Here is a 17,680-nt window from a genome sequence, read left to right on the forward strand (position 1 = left end):
GCAAGCCTCGTTTCTACTGTAGGTATGGGGTCCTTGGGTGTGAGTTCCTAGAACAGAGGTGAAGCAGATTGTGTTGCTAAGTGCAGCTCAAATGAGGACAATGAGGCAGACTTCCATGGCATGTAGGACGTGAGAGAACAGAATCCCTGGAGCTGTTGGTGTGCTGAGGACATCTAGCGTTCCCAAGGAAGGGTGCAGTGTATTGCCCTAGTCTCTGAATACATAGAGTGACTTGGAAAGGCTTACGGCCTGGATGTTTCTTTGAAGGGCAGTGGAGCCTGCTGCTACTCACTGTATTTGTAGGCAATGGGGTGCCCACACGAGGTTCCTAAGTGTCTGGAAATGTGTAGAAACGTTAAAGTAAAGCAGAACTTCGAATACGAGCTGATGCAAACTGCAACACGCTTTCGCTTCAGCAGGGCTCCTCAGGCCTTAGCGTGAGGCAAGTACTCACGTCAAGTTTCCCTTTAGCTCTAGAGCCTGATAAGATGAGCTCCCACCCATACTATGGAAGCACCGTGTTTCCTTAGAGAAAACTGCTTTTTGTTCCAGAGGGCTAACTACAGTGACTAGAGGCCAGTCAAAAAGAGAGTTATTTAGGTAGCTTCAGGGCAGCATGACTAAGAGCTTTTAAGAAGGGAAAGCAAGGCTCGTGCCATCAGGTTTCTTTGCCGGTGAACCATCAGCCTGAAGCCTTCTGATTTCTAACAAGTCAAAAGAGACTCTAGCTCTACCCTTGTCCCTTGCCTGAATCAACTTTTCTTCACAAAGTGTTCTACATGTAGCGAACTGCCTCAAATTTGAAATGCTCTATGTAGGCTATCGGTCCTTAGGCTATTCTAAAATCCTGCAGGGTAACAGGAACAACTGTGCTTTGGTTGCAGAAGGAATGCAAGCCTCCTTTCTCCTGTAGGTATGGGGTCCTTGAGTGTGAGTTCCTAGAAGAAAGGCGAATCAGATTGTGTTGCTAAGTGCAGCTCAAATGAGGACAATGAGGCAGACTTCCATGGCATGTAGGACGTGAGAGAACAGAATCCCTGGAGCTGTTGGTGTGCTGAGGACATCTAGCTTTCCCAAGGAAGGGTGCAGTGTATTGCCCTGCTCTCTGAATGCAGAGTGACTTGGAAAGACTTACGGCCTGGAAGTTTCTTAGAAGGGCAGTGGAACCTGCTGGTACTCACTGTATTTGTAGGCAGTGGGGTGCCCACACGAGGGTCCTAAGTGTCTGGAAAAGCGGAGAAACGTTAAAGTAAAGCAGAACTGCGAATACTAGCTAATGGAAACTGCAACACGCTTTCGCTTCAGCAGGGCTTTTCAGGCCTTAGCGTGAGGCAAGTACTCACGTCAAGTTTCCCTTTAGCTCTAGAGCCTGACAGGATGAGCTCCCACCCATACTATGGAAGCACCGTGTTTCTTTAGAGAAAACTGCTTTTTGTTCCAGAGGGCTAACTACAGTGACTAGAGGCCAGTCAAAAAGAGAGTTATTTAGGTAGCTTCAGGGCAGCATGACTAAGAGCTTTTAATATGGGAAAGCAAGGCTTGTGCCATCAGGTCTTCTTTGCCGGTGAACAATCAGCCTGAAGTCTTCTGATTTCTAACAAGTCAAAAGAGACTCTAGCTCTACCCTGGTCCCTTGCCTGAATCAACTTTTCTTCACAAAGTGTTCTCCATGTAGCGAACTCCCTCAAATTTGAAATGCTCTATGTAGGCTATCGGGCTAGAATAGGCTAAAGCCTATTCTAAAATCCTGCAGTGTAACAGGAAAACTGTGGTTTCGTTGCAGTAGGATGCAAGCCTCCTTTCTACTGTAGGTATGGGGTCCTTGGGTGTGAGTTCCTGGAAGAAAGGCGAAGCAGATTGTGTTTCTAAGAGCAGCTCAAAATCGGACAATGAGGCAGACTCCATGGCATGTAGGACGTGAGAGAACAGAATCCCTGGAGCTGTTGGTGTGCTGAGGACATCTAGCTTTCCCAAGGAAGGGTGCAGTGTATTGCCCTACTCTCTGAACACATAGAGGGACTTGGAAAGGCTTACAGCCTGGATGTTTCTTAGAAGGGCAGTACGGCCTGCTGGTACTCACTGTATTGGTAGGCAATGGGGTGCCCACACGAGGGTCCAAAGAGTCTGGAAAACCGTAGAAACGTTAAAGTAAAGCAGAACTGCGAATACGAGCTAATGTAAACTGCAACACGCTTTCGCTTCAGCAGGGCTCTTCAGGCCTTAGCGTGAGGCAAGTACTGACGTCAAGTTTCCCTTTAGCTCTAGAGCCTGACGGGATGAGCTACCACCCATGCTATGGAAGCATCGTGCTTCGTTAGAGAAATCTTTTCGTCCTGAGTGTAACTACAGTGACTAGAGGCCAGTCAGAAATAGACGTATTTAGGTAGCTTCAGGGCAACCTGAATAGAGCTTTTAATATGGGAAACAAGGCTTGTGCCATCAGGTCATCTTTTGCGGTGAACACGAAGTCTAAACCCATCTGATTTCCAACAAGTCAAAAGAGACTCTAGCTACACCCTGTTCCCTTGCCTGAATCAACTTTTCTTCCCAAAGTGTTCTGCATGTAGCGAACTCACTCATCCTTGGAACACTCTAAGTAGGCTATCGGTCCTTAGCCTATTCAAAATACTGCAGTGTAACAGGAACAACTGTGCTTTGGTTGCAGTAGGAACGCAAGCCTCCTTTCTCCTGTAGGTATGGGGTCCTTGAGTGTGAGTTCCTAGAAGAAAGGCGAATCAGATTGTGTTGCTAAGTGCAGCTCAAATGAGGACAATGAGGCAGACTTCCATGGCATGTAGGACGTGAGAGAACAGAATCCCTGGAGCTGTTGGTGTGCTGAGGACATCTAGCTTTCCCAAGGAAGGGTGCAGTGTATTGCCCTGCTCTCTGAATGCAGAGTGACTTGGAAAGACTTACGGCCTGGAAGTTTCTTAGAAGGGCAGTGGAACCTGCTGGTACTCACTGTATTTGTAGGCAGTGGGGTGCCCACACGAGGGTCCTAAGTGTCTGGAAAAGCGGAGAAACGTTAAAGTAAAGCAGAACTGCGAATACTAGCTAATGGAAACTGCAACACGCTTTCGCTTCAGCAGGGCTTTTCAGGCCTTAGCGTGAGGCAGGTACTCACGTCAAGTTTCCCTTTAGCTCTAGAGCCTGACAGGATGAGCTCCCACCCATACTATGGAAGCACCGTGTTTCTTTAGAGAAAACTGCTTTTTGTTCCAGAGGGCTAACTACAGTGACTAGAGGCCAGTCAAAAAGAGAGTTATTTAGGTAGCTTCAGGGCAGCATGACTAAGAGCTTTTAATATGGGAAAGCAAGGCTTGTGCCATCAGGTCTTCTTTGCAGGTGAACAATCAGCCTGAAGTCTTCTGATTTCTAACAAGTCAAAAGAGACTCTAGCTCTACCCTGGTCCCTTGCCTGAATCAACTTTTCTTCACAAAGTGTTCTCCATGTAGCGAACTCCCTCAAATTTGAAATGCTCTATGTAGGCTATCGGGCTAGAATAGGCTAAAGCCTATTCTAAAATCCTGCAGTGTAACAGGAAAACTGTGGTTTCGTTGCAGTAGGATGCAAGCCTCCTTTCTACTGTAGGTATGGGGTCCTTGGGTGTGAGTTCCTGGAAGAAAGGCGAAGCAGATTGTGTTTCTAAGAGCAGCTCAAAATCGGACAATGAGGCAGACTCCATGGCATGTAGGACGTGAGAGAACAGAATCCCTGGAGCTGTTGGTGTGCTGAGGACATCTAGCTTTCCCAAGGAAGGGTGCAGTGTATTGCCCTACTCTCTGAACACATAGAGGGACTTGGAAAGGCTTACGGCCTGGATGTTTCTTAGAAGGGCAGTACGGCCTGCTGGTACTCACTGTATTGGTAGGCAATGGTGTGCCCACACGAGGGTCCAAAGAGTCTGGAAAACCGTAGAAACGTTAAAGTAAAGCAGAACTGCGAATACGAGCTAATGTAAACTGCAACACGCTTTCGCTTCAGCAGGGCTCTTCAGGCCTTAGCGTGAGGCAAGTACTGACGTCAAGTTTCCCTTTAGCTCTAGAGCCTGACGGGATGAGCTACCACCCATGCTATGGAAGCATCGTGCTTCGTTAGAGAAACCTTTTCGTCCAGAGTGTAACTACAGTGACTAGAGGCCAGTCAGAAATAGACGTATTTAGGTAGCTTCAGGGCAGCATGAATAGAGCTTTTAATATGGGAAACAAGGCTTGTGCCATCAGGTCATCTTTTGCGGTGAACACGAAGTCTAAACCCATCTGATTTCCAACAAGTCAAAAGAGACTCTAGCTACACCCTGTTCCCTTGCCTGAATCAACTTTTCTTCCCAAAGTGTTCTGCATGTAGCGAACTCACTCATCCTTGGAACACTTTGAGTAGGCTATCGGTCCTTAGCCTATTCAAAATCCTGCAGTGTAACAGGAAACAGTGGTTTCGTTGCAGTAGGAATGCAAGCCTCGTTTCTACTGTAGGTATGGGGTCCTTGGGTGTGAGTTCCTAGAACAGAGGTGAAGCAGATTGTGTTGCTAAGTGCAGCTCAAATGAGGACAATGAGGCAGACTTCCATGGCATGTAGGACGTGAGAGAACAGAATCCCTGGAGCTGTTGGTGTGCTGAGGACATCTAGCGTTCCCAAGGAAGGGTGCAGTGTATTGCCCTAGTCTCTGAATACATAGAGTGACTTGGAAAGGCTTACGGCCTGGATGTTTCTTTGAAGGGCAGTGGAGCCTGCTGCTACTCACTGTATTTGTAGGCAATGGGGTGCCCACACGAGGTTCCTAAGTGTCTGGAAATGTGTAGAAACGTTAAAGTAAAGCAGAACTTCGAATACGAGCTGATGCAAACTGCAACACGCTTTCGCTTCAGCAGGGCTCCTCAGGCCTTAGCGTGAGGCAAGTACTCACGTCAAGTTTCCCTTTAGCTCTAGAGCCTGATAAGATGAGCTCCCACCCATACTATGGAAGCACCGTGTTTCCTTAGAGAAAACTGCTTTTTGTTCCAGAGGGCTAACTACAGTGACTAGAGGCCAGTCAAAAAGAGAGTTATTTAGGTAGCTTCAGGGCAGCATGACTAAGAGCTTTTAAGAAGGGAAAGCAAGGCTCGTGCCATCAGGTTTCTTTGCCGGTGAACCATCAGCCTGAAGCCTTCTGATTTCTAACAAGTCAAAAGAGACTCTAGCTCTACCCTTGTCCCTTGCCTGAATCAACTTTTCTTCACAAAGTGTTCTACATGTAGCGAACTGCCTCAAATTTGAAATGCTCTATGTAGGCTATCGGTCCTTAGGCTATTCTAAAATCCTGCAGGGTAACAGGAACAACTGTGCTTTGGTTGCAGAAGGAATGCAAGCCTCCTTTCTCCTGTAGGTATGGGGTCCTTGAGTGTGAGTTCCTAGAAGAAAGGCGAATCAGATTGTGTTGCTAAGTGCAGCTCAAATGAGGACAATGAGGCAGACTTCCATGGCATGTAGGACGTGAGAGAACAGAATCCCTGGAGCTGTTGGTGTGCTGAGGACATCTAGCTTTCCCAAGGAAGGGTGCAGTGTATTGCCCTGCTCTCTGAATGCAGAGTGACTTGGAAAGACTTACGGCCTGGAAGTTTCTTAGAAGGGCAGTGGAACCTGCTGGTACTCACTGTATTTGTAGGCAGTGGGGTGCCCACACGAGGGTCCTAAGTGTCTGGAAAAGCGGAGAAACGTTAAAGTAAAGCAGAACTGCGAATACTAGCTAATGGAAACTGCAACACGCTTTCGCTTCAGCAGGGCTTTTCAGGCCTTAGCGTGAGGCAAGTACTCACGTCAAGTTTCCCTTTAGCTCTAGAGCCTGACAGGATGAGCTCCCACCCATACTATGGAAGCACCGTGTTTCTTTAGAGAAAACTGCTTTTTGTTCCAGAGGGCTAACTACAGTGACTAGAGGCCAGTCAAAAAGAGAGTTATTTAGGTAGCTTCAGGGCAGCATGACTAAGAGCTTTTAATATGGGAAAGCAAGGCTTGTGCCATCAGGTCTTCTTTGCAGGTGAACAATCAGCCTGAAGTCTTCTGATTTCTAACAAGTCAAAAGAGACTCTAGCTCTACCCTGGTCCCTTGCCTGAATCAACTTTTCTTCACAAAGTGTTCTCCATGTAGCGAACTCCCTCAAATTTGAAATGCTCTATGTAGGCTATCGGGCTAGAATAGGCTAAAGCCTATTCTAAAATCCTGCAGTGTAACAGGAAAACTGTGGTTTCGTTGCAGTAGGATGCAAGCCTCCTTTCTACTGTAGGTATGGGGTCCTTGGGTGTGAGTTCCTGGAAGAAAGGCGAAGCAGATTGTGTTTCTAAGAGCAGCTCAAAATCGGACAATGAGGCAGACTCCATGGCATGTAGGACGTGAGAGAACAGAATCCCTGGAGCTGTTGGTGTGCTGAGGACATCTAGCTTTCCCAAGGAAGGGTGCAGTGTATTGCCCTACTCTCTGAACACATAGAGTGACTTGGAAAGGCTTACGGCCTGGATGTTTCTTAGAAGGGCAGTACGGCCTGCTGGTACTCACTGTATTGGTAGGCAATGGGGTGCCCACACGAGGGTCCAAAGAGTCTGGAAAACCGTAGAAACGTTAAAGTAAAGCAGAACTGCGAATACGAGCTAATGTAAACTGCAACACGCTTTCGCTTCAGCAGGGCTCTTCAGGCCTTAGCGTGAGGCAAGTACTGACGTCAAGTTTCCCTTTAGCTCTAGAGCCTGACGGGATGAGCTACCACCCATGCTATGGAAGCATCGTGCTTCGTTAGAGAAATCTTTTCGTCCTGAGTGTAACTACAGTGACTAGAGGCCAGTCAGAAATAGACGTATTTAGGTAGCTTCAGGGCAACCTGAATAGAGCTTTTAATATGGGAAACAAGGCTTGTGCCATCAGGTCATCTTTTGCGGTGAACACGAAGTCTAAACCCATCTGATTTCCAACAAGTCAAAAGAGACTCTAGCTACACCCTGTTCCCTTGCCTGAATCAACTTTTCTTCCCAAAGTGTTCTGCATGTAGCGAACTCACTCATCCTTGGAACACTCTAAGTAGGCTATCGGTCCTTAGCCTATTCAAAATACTGCAGTGTAACAGGAACAACTGTGCTTTGGTTGCAGTAGGAACGCAAGCCTCCTTTCTCCTGTAGGTATGGGGTCCTTGAGTGTGAGTTCCTAGAAGAAAGGCGAATCAGATTGTGTTGCTAAGTGCAGCTCAAATGAGGACAATGAGGCAGACTTCCATGGCATGTAGGACGTGAGAGAACAGAATCCCTGGAGCTGTTGGTGTGCTGAGGACATCTAGCTTTCCCAAGGAAGGGTGCAGTGTATTGCCCTGCTCTCTGAATGCAGAGTGACTTGGAAAGACTTACGGCCTGGAAGTTTCTTAGAAGGGCAGTGGAACCTGCTGGTACTCACTGTATTTGTAGGCAGTGGGGTGCCCACACGAGGGTCCTAAGTGTCTGGAAAAGCGGAGAAACGTTAAAGTAAAGCAGAACTGCGAATACTAGCTAATGGAAACTGCAACACGCTTTCGCTTCAGCAGGGCTTTTCAGGCCTTAGCGTGAGGCAAGTACTCACGTCAAGTTTCCCTTTAGCTCTAGAGCCTGACAGGATGAGCTCCCACCCATACTATGGAAGCACCGTGTTTCTTTAGAGAAAACTGCTTTTTGTTCCAGAGGGCTAACTACAGTGACTAGAGGCCAGTCAAAAAGAGAGTTATTTAGGTAGCTTCAGGGCAGCATGACTAAGAGCTTTTAATATGGGAAAGCAAGGCTTGTGCCATCAGGTCTTCTTTGCCGGTGAACAATCAGCCTGAAGTCTTCTGATTTCTAACAAGTCAAAAGAGACTCTAGCTCTACCCTGGTCCCTTGCCTGAATCAACTTTTCTTCACAAAGTGTTCTCCATGTAGCGAACTCCCTCAAATTTGAAATGCTCTATGTAGGCTATCGGGCTAGAATAGGCTAAAGCCTATTCTAAAATCCTGCAGTGTAACAGGAAAACTGTGGTTTCGTTGCAGTAGGATGCAAGCCTCCTTTCTACTGTAGGTATGGGGTCCTTGGGTGTGAGTTCCTGGAAGAAAGGCGAAGCAGATTGTGTTTCTAAGAGCAGCTCAAAATCGGACAATGAGGCAGACTCCATGGCATGTAGGACGTGAGAGAACAGAATCCCTGGAGCTGTTGGTGTGCTGAGGACATCTAGCTTTCCCAAGGAAGGGTGCAGTGTATTGCCCTACTCTCTGAACACATAGAGGGACTTGGAAAGGCTTACGGCCTGGATGTTTCTTAGAAGGGCAGTACGGCCTGCTGGTACTCACTGTATTGGTAGGCAATGGGGTGCCCACACGAGGGTCCAAAGAGTCTGGAAAACCGTAGAAACGTTAAAGTAAAGCAGAACTGCGAATACGAGCTAATGTAAACTGCAACACGCTTTCGCTTCAGCAGGGCTCTTCAGGCCTTAGCGTGAGGCAAGTACTGACGTCAAGTTTCCCTTTAGCTCTAGAGCCTGACGGGATGAGCTACCACCCATGCTATGGAAGCATCGTGCTTCGTTAGAGAAATCTTTTCGTCCTGAGTGTAACTACAGTGACTAGAGGCCAGTCAGAAATAGACGTATTTAGGTAGCTTCAGGGCAACCTGAATAGAGCTTTTAATATGGGAAACAAGGCTTGTGCCATCAGGTCATCTTTTGCGGTGAACACGAAGTCTAAACCCATCTGATTTCCAACAAGTCAAAAGAGACTCTAGCTACACCCTGTTCCCTTGCCTGAATCAACTTTTCTTCACAAAGTGTTCTGCATGTAGCGAACTCACTCATCCTTGGAACACTCTAAGTAGGCTATCGGTCCTTAGCCTATTCAAAATACTGCAGTGTAACAGGAACAACTGTGCTTTGGTTGCAGTAGGAACGCAAGCCTCCTTTCTCCTGTAGGTATGGGGTCCTTGAGTGTGAGTTCCTAGAAGAAAGGCGAATCAGATTGTGTTGCTAAGTGCAGCTCAAATGAGGACAATGAGGCAGACTTCCATGGCATGTAGGACGTGAGAGAACAGAATCCCTGGAGCTGTTGGTGTGCTGAGGACATCTAGCTTTCCCAAGGAAGGGTGCAGTGTATTGCCCTGCTCTCTGAATGCAGAGTGACTTGGAAAGACTTACGGCCTGGAAGTTTCTTAGAAGGGCAGTGGAACCTGCTGGTACTCACTGTATTTGTAGGCAGTGGGGTGCCCACACGAGGGTCCTAAGTGTCTGGAAAAGCGGAGAAACGTTAAAGTAAAGCAGAACTGCGAATACTAGCTAATGGAAACTGCAACACGCTTTCGCTTCAGCAGGGCTTTTCAGGCCTTAGCGTGAGGCAGGTACTCACGTCAAGTTTCCCTTTAGCTCTAGAGCCTGACAGGATGAGCTCCCACCCATACTATGGAAGCACCGTGTTTCTTTAGAGAAAACTGCTTTTTGTTCCAGAGGGCTAACTACAGTGACTAGAGGCCAGTCAAAAAGAGAGTTATTTAGGTAGCTTCAGGGCAGCATGACTAAGAGCTTTTAATATGGGAAAGCAAGGCTTGTGCCATCAGGTCTTCTTTGCAGGTGAACAATCAGCCTGAAGTCTTCTGATTTCTAACGAGTCAAAAGAGACTCTAGCTCTACCCTGGTCCCTTGCCTGAATCAACTTTTCTTCACAAAGTGTTCTCCATGTAGCGAACTCCCTCAAATTTGAAATGCTCTATGTAGGCTATCGGGCTAGAATAGGCTAAAGCCTATTCTAAAATCCTGCAGTGTAACAGGAAAACTGTGGTTTCGTTGCAGTAGGATGCAAGCCTCCTTTCTACTGTAGGTATGGGGTCCTTGGGTGTGAGTTCCTGGAAGAAAGGCGAAGCAGATTGTGTTTCTAAGAGCAGCTCAAAATCGGACAATGAGGCAGACTCCATGGCATGTAGGACGTGAGAGAACAGAATCCCTGGAGCTGTTGGTGTGCTGAGGACATCTAGCTTTCCCAAGGAAGGGTGCAGTGTATTGCCCTACTCTCTGAACACATAGAGGGACTTGGAAAGGCTTACGGCCTGGATGTTTCTTAGAAGGGCAGTACGGCCTGCTGGTACTCACTGTATTGGTAGGCAATGTGGTGCCCACACGAGGGTCCAAAGAGTCTGGAAAACCGTAGAAACGTTAAAGTAAAGCAGAACTGCGAATACGAGCTAATGTAAACTGCAACACGCTTTCGCTTCAGCAGGGCTCTTCAGGCCTTAGCGTGAGGCAAGTACTGACGTCAAGTTTCCCTTTAGCTCTAGAGCCTGACGGGATGAGCTACCACCCATGCTATGGTAGCATCGTGCTTCGTTAGAGAAACCTTTTCGTCCAGAGTGTAACTACAGTGACTAGAGGCCAGTCAGAAATAGACGTATTTAGGTAGCTTCAGGGCAGCATGAATAGAGCTTTTAATATGGGAAACAAGGCTTGTGCCATCAGGTCATCTTTTGCGGTGAACACGAAGTCTAAACCCATCTGATTTCCAACAAGTCAAAAGAGACTCTAGCTACACCCTGTTCCCTTGCCTGAATCAACTTTTCTTCCCAAAGTGTTCTGCATGTAGCGAACTCACTCATCCTTGGAACACTTTGAGTAGGCTATCGGTCCTTAGCCTATTCAAAATCCTGCAGTGTAACAGGAAACAGTGGTTTCGTTGCAGTAGGAATGCAAGCCTCGTTTCTACTGTAGATATGGGGTCCTTGGGTGTGAGTTCCTAGAACAGAGGTGAAGCAGATTGTGTTGCTAAGTGCAGCTCAAATGAGGACAATGAGGCAGACTTCCATGGCATGTAGGACGTGAGAGAACAGAATCCCTGGAGCTGTTGGTGTGCTGAGGACATCTAGCGTTCCCAAGGAAGGGTGCAGTGTATTGCCCTAGTCTCTGAATACATAGAGTGACTTGGAAAGGCTTACGGCCTGGATGTTTCTTTGAAGGGCAGTGGAGCCTGCTGCTACTCACTGTATTTGTAGGCAATGGGGTGCCCACACGAGGTTCCTAAGTGTCTGGAAATGTGTAGAAACGTTAAAGTAAAGCAGAACTTCGAATACGAGCTGATGCAAACTGCAACACGCTTTCGCTTCAGCAGGGCTCCTCAGGCCTTAGCGTGAGGCAAGTACTCACGTCAAGTTTCCCTTTAGCTCTAGAGCCTGATAAGATGAGCTCCCACCCATACTATGGAAGCACCGTGTTTCCTTAGAGAAAACTGCTTTTTGTTCCAGAGGGCTAACTACAGTGACTAGAGGCCAGTCAAAAAGAGAGTTATTTAGGTAGCTTCAGGGCAGCATGACTAAGAGCTTTTAAGAAGGGAAAGCAAGGCTCGTGCCATCAGGTTTCTTTGCCGGTGAACCATCAGCCTGAAGCCTTCTGATTTCTAACAAGTCAAAAGAGACTCTAGCTCTACCCTTGTCCCTTGCCTGAATCAACTTTTCTTCACAAAGTGTTCTACATGTAGCGAACTGCCTCAAATTTGAAATGCTCTATGTAGGCTATCGGTCCTTAGGCTATTCTAAAATCCTGCAGGGTAACAGGAACAACTGTGCTTTGGTTGCAGAAGGAATGCAAGCCTCCTTTCTCCTGTAGGTATGGGGTCCTTGAGTGTGAGTTCCTAGAAGAAAGGCGAATCAGATTGTGTTGCTAAGTGCAGCTCAAATGAGGACAATGAGGCAGACTTCCATGGCATGTAGGACGTGAGAGAACAGAATCCCTGGAGCTGTTGGTGTGCTGAGGACATCTAGCTTTCCCAAGGAAGGGTGCAGTGTATTGCCCTGCTCTCTGAATGCAGAGTGACTTGGAAAGACTTACGGCCTGGAAGTTTCTTAGAAGGGCAGTGGAACCTGCTGGTACTCACTGTATTTGTAGGCAGTGGGGTGCCCACACGAGGGTCCTAAGTGTCTGGAAAAGCGGAGAAACGTTAAAGTAAAGCAGAACTGCGAATACTAGCTAATGGAAACTGCAACACGCTTTCGCTTCAGCAGGGCTTTTCAGGCCTTAGCGTGAGGCAAGTACTCACGTCAAGTTTCCCTTTAGCTCTAGAGCCTGACAGGATGAGCTCCCACCCATACTATGGAAGCACCGTGTTTCTTTAGAGAAAACTGCTTTTTGTTCCAGAGGGCTAACTACAGTGACTAGAGGCCAGTCAAAAAGAGAGTTATTTAGGTAGCTTCAGGGCAGCATGACTAAGAGCTTTTAATATGGGAAAGCAAGGCTTGTGCCATCAGGTCTTCTTTGCAGGTGAACAATCAGCCTGAAGTCTTCTGATTTCTAACAAGTCAAAAGAGACTCTAGCTCTACCCTGGTCCCTTGCCTGAATCAACTTTTCTTCACAAAGTGTTCTCCATGTAGCGAACTCCCTCAAATTTGAAATGCTCTATGTAGGCTATCGGGCTAGAATAGGCTAAAGCCTATTCTAAAATCCTGCAGTGTAACAGGAAAACTGTGGTTTCGTTGCAGTAGGATGCAAGCCTCCTTTCTACTGTAGGTATGGGGTCCTTGGGTGTGAGTTCCTGGAAGAAAGGCGAAGCAGATTGTGTTTCTAAGAGCAGCTCAAAATCGGACAATGAGGCAGACTCCATGGCATGTAGGACGTGAGAGAACAGAATCCCTGGAGCTGTTGGTGTGCTGAGGACATCTAGCTTTCCCAAGGAAGGGTGCAGTGTATTGCCCTACTCTCTGAACACATAGAGGGACTTGGAAAGGCTTACGGCCTGGATGTTTCTTAGAAGGGCAGTACGGCCTGCTGGTACTCACTGTATTGGTAGGCAATGGGGTGCCCACACGAGGGTCCAAAGAGTCTGGAAAACCGTAGAAACGTTAAAGTAAAGCAGAACTGCGAATACGAGCTAATGTAAACTGCAACACGCTTTCGCTTCAGCAGGGCTCTTCAGGCCTTAGCGTGAGGCAAGTACTGACGTCAAGTTTCCCTTTAGCTCTAGAGCCTGACGGGATGAGCTACCACCCATGCTATGGAAGCATCGTGCTTCGTTAGAGAAACCTTTTCGTCCAGAGTGTAACTACAGTGACTAGAGGCCAGTCAGAAATAGACGTATTTAGGTAGCTTCAGGGCAGCATGAATAGAGCTTTTAATATGGGAAACAAGGCTTGTGCCATCAGGTCATCTTTTGCGGTGAACACGAAGTCTAAACCCATCTGATTTCCAACAAGTCAAAAGAGACTCTAGCTACACCCTGTTCCCTTGCCTGAATCAACTTTTCTTCCCAAAGTGTTCTGCATGTAGCGAACTCACTCATCCTTGGAACACTTTGAGTAGGCTATCGGTCCTTAGCCTATTCAAAATCCTGCAGTGTAACAGGAAACAGTGGTTTCGTTGCAGTAGGAATGCAAGCCTCGTTTCTACTGTAGGTATGGGGTCCTTGGGTGTGAGTTCCTAGAACAGAGGTGAAGCAGATTGTGTTGCTAAGTGCAGCTCAAATGAGGACAATGAGGCAGACTTCCATGGCATGTAGGACGTGAGAGAACAGAATCCCTGGAGCTGTTGGTGTGCTGAGGACATCTAGCGTTCCCAAGGAAGGGTGCAGTGTATTGCCCTAGTCTCTGAATACATAGAGTGACTTGGAAAGGCTTACGGCCTGGATGTTTCTTTGAAGGGCAGTGGAGCCTGCTGCTACTCACTGTATTTGTAGGCAATGGGGTGCCCACACGAGGTTCCTAAGTGTCTGGAAATGTGTAGAAACGTTAAAGTAAAGCAGAACTTCGAATACGAGCTGATGCAAACTGCAACACGCTTTCGCTTCAGCAGGGCTCCTCAGGCCTTAGCGTGAGGCAAGTACTCACGTCAAGTTTCCCTTTAGCTCTAGAGCCTGATAAGATGAGCTCCCACCCATACTATGGAAGCACCGTGTTTCCTTAGAGAAAACTGCTTTTTGTTCCAGAGGGCTAACTACAGTGACTAGAGGCCAGTCAAAAAGAGAGTTATTTAGGTAGCTTCAGGGCAGCATGACTAAGAGCTTTTAAGAAGGGAAAGCAAGGCTCGTGCCATCAGGTTTCTTTGCCGGTGAACCATCAGCCTGAAGCCTTCTGATTTCTAACAAGTCAAAAGAGACTCTAGCTCTACCCTTGTCCCTTGCCTGAATCAACTTTTCTTCACAAAGTGTTCTACATGTAGCGAACTGCCTCAAATTTGAAATGCTCTATGTAGGCTATCGGTCCTTAGGCTATTCTAAAATCCTGCAGGGTAACAGGAACAACTGTGCTTTGGTTGCAGAAGGAATGCAAGCCTCCTTTCTCCTGTAGGTATGGGGTCCTTGAGTGTGAGTTCCTAGAAGAAAGGCGAATCAGATTGTGTTGCTAAGTGCAGCTCAAATGAGGACAATGAGGCAGACTTCCATGGCATGTAGGACGTGAGAGAACAGAATCCCTGGAGCTGTTGGTGTGCTGAGGACATCTAGCTTTCCCAAGGAAGGGTGCAGTGTATTGCCCTGCTCTCTGAATGCAGAGTGACTTGGAAAGACTTACGGCCTGGAAGTTTCTTAGAAGGGCAGTGGAACCTGCTGGTACTCACTGTATTTGTAGGCAGTGGGGTGCCCACACGAGGGTCCTAAGTGTCTGGAAAAGCGGAGAAACGTTAAAGTAAAGCAGAACTGCGAATACTAGCTAATGGAAACTGCAACACGCTTTCGCTTCAGCAGGGCTTTTCAGGCCTTAGCGTGAGGCAAGTACTCACGTCAAGTTTCCCTTTAGCTCTAGAGCCTGACAGGATGAGCTCCCACCCATACTATGGAAGCACCGTGTTTCTTTAGAGAAAACTGCTTTTTGTTCCAGAGGGCTAACTACAGTGACTAGAGGCCAGTCAAAAAGAGAGTTATTTAGGTAGCTTCAGGGCAGCATGACTAAGAGCTTTTAATATGGGAAAGCAAGGCTTGTGCCATCAGGTCTTCTTTGCAGGTGAACAATCAGCCTGAAGTCTTCTGATTTCTAACAAGTCAAAAGAGACTCTAGCTCTACCCTGGTCCCTTGCCTGAATCAACTTTTCTTCACAAAGTGTTCTCCATGTAGCGAACTCCCTCAAATTTGAAATGCTCTATGTAGGCTATCGGGCTAGAATAGGCTAAAGCCTATTCTAAAATCCTGCAGTGTAACAGGAAAACTGTGGTTTCGTTGCAGTAGGATGCAAGCCTCCTTTCTACTGTAGGTATGGGGTCCTTGGGTGTGAGTTCCTGGAAGAAAGGCGAAGCAGATTGTGTTTCTAAGAGCAGCTCAAAATCGGACAATGAGGCAGACTCCATGGCATGTAGGACGTGAGAGAACAGAATCCCTGGAGCTGTTGGTGTGCTGAGGACATCTAGCTTTCCCAAGGAAGGGTGCAGTGTATTGCCCTACTCTCTGAACACATAGAGTGACTTGGAAAGGCTTACGGCCTGGATGTTTCTTAGAAGGGCAGTACGGCCTGCTGGTACTCACTGTATTGGTAGGCAATGGGGTGCCCACACGAGGGTCCAAAGAGTCTGGAAAACCGTAGAAACGTTAAAGTAAAGCAGAACTGCGAATACGAGCTAATGTAAACTGCAACACGCTTTCGCTTCAGCAGGGCTCTTCAGGCCTTAGCGTGAGGCAAGTACTGACGTCAAGTTTCCCTTTAGCTCTAGAGCCTGACGGGATGAGCTACCACCCATGCTATGGAAGCATCGTGCTTCGTTAGAGAAATCTTTTCGTCCTGAGTGTAACTACAGTGACTAGAGGCCAGTCAGAAATAGACGTATTTAGGTAGCTTCAGGGCAACCTGAATAGAGCTTTTAATATGGGAAACAAGGCTTGTGCCATCAGGTCATCTTTTGCGGTGAACACGAAGTCTAAACCCATCTGATTTCCAACAAGTCAAAAGAGACTCTAGCTACACCCTGTTCCCTTGCCTGAATCAACTTTTCTTCCCAAAGTGTTCTGCATGTAGCGAACTCACTCATCCTTGGAACACTCTAAGTAGGCTATCGGTCCTTAGCCTATTCAAAATACTGCAGTGTAACAGGAACAACTGTGCTTTGGTTGCAGTAGGAACACAAGCCTCCTTTCTCCTGTAGGTATGGGGTCCTTGAGTGTGAGTTCCTAGAAGAAAGGCGAATCAGATTGTGTTGCTAAGTGCAGCTCAAATGAGGACAATGAGGCAGACTTCCATGGCATGTAGGACGTGAGAGAACAGAATCCCTGGAGCTGTTGGTGTGCTGAGGACATCTAGCTTTCCCAAGGAAGGGTGCAGTGTATTGCCCTGCTCTCTGAATGCAGAGTGACTTGGAAAGACTTACGGCCTGGAAGTTTCTTAGAAGGGCAGTGGAACCTGCTGGTACTCACTGTATTTGTAGGCAGTGGGGTGCCCACACGAGGGTCCTAAGTGTCTGGAAAAGCGGAGAAACGTTAAAGTAAAGCAGAACTGCGAATACTAGCTAATGGAAACTGCAACACGCTTTCGCTTCAGCAGGGCTTTTCAGGCCTTAGCGTGAGGCAAGTACTCACGTCAAGTTTCCCTTTAGCTCTAGAGCCTGACAGGATGAGCTCCCACCCATACTATGGAAGCACCGTGTTTCTTTAGAGAAAACTGCTTTTTGTTCCAGAGGGCTAACTACAGTGACTAGAGGCCAGTCAAAAAGAGAGTTATTTAGGTAGCTTCAGGGCAGCATGACTAAGAGCTTTTAATATGGGAAAGCAAGGCTTGTGCCATCAGGTCTTCTTTGCCGGTGAACAATCAGCCTGAAGTCTTCTGATTTCTAACAAGTCAAAAGAGACTCTAGCTCTACCCTGGTCCCTTGCCTGAATCAACTTTTCTTCACAAAGTGTTCTCCATGTAGCGAACTCCCTCAAATTTGAAATGCTCTATGTAGGCTATCGGGCTAGAATAGGCTAAAGCCTATTCTAAAATCCTGCAGTGTAACAGGAAAACTGTGGTTTCGTTGCAGTAGGATGCAAGCCTCCTTTCTACTGTAGGTATGGGGTCCTTGGGTGTGAGTTCCTGGAAGAAAGGCGAAGCAGATTGTGTTTCTAAGAGCAGCTCAAAATCGGACAATGAGGCAGACTCCATGGCATGTAGGACGTGAGAGAACAGAATCCCTGGAGCTGTTGGTGTGCTGAGGACATCTAGCTTTCCCAAGGAAGGGTGCAGTGTATTGCCCTACTCTCTGAACACATAGAGGGACTTGGAAAGGCTTACGGCCTGGATGTTTCTTAGAAGGGCAGTACGGCCTGCTGGTACTCACTGTATTGGTAGGCAATGGGGTGCCCACACGAGGGTCCAAAGAGTCTGGAAAACCGTAGAAACGTTAAAGTAAAGCAGAACTGCGAATACGAGCTAATGTAAACTGCAACACGCTTTCGCTTCAGCAGGGCTCTTCAGGCCTTAGCGTGAGGCAAGTACTGACGTCAAGTTTCCCTTTAGCTCTAGAGCCTGACGGGATGAGCTACCACCCATGCTATGGAAGCATCGTGCTTCGTTAGAGAAATCTTTTCGTCCTGAGTGTAACTACAGTGACTAGAGGCCAGTCAGAAATAGACGTATTTAGGTAGCTTCAGGGCAACCTGAATAGAGCTTTTAATATGGGAAACAAGGCTTGTGCCATCAGGTCATCTTTTGCGGTGAACACGAAGTCTAAACCCATCTGATTTCCAACAAGTCAAAAGAGACTCTAGCTACACCCTGTTCCCTTGCCTGAATCAACTTTTCTT

This window comes from Eubalaena glacialis, chromosome 20 (genome assembly GCF_028564815.1).
Source record: "Eubalaena glacialis isolate mEubGla1 chromosome 20, mEubGla1.1.hap2.+ XY, whole genome shotgun sequence".
Lineage (NCBI taxonomy): Eukaryota > Metazoa > Chordata > Mammalia > Artiodactyla > Balaenidae > Eubalaena > Eubalaena glacialis.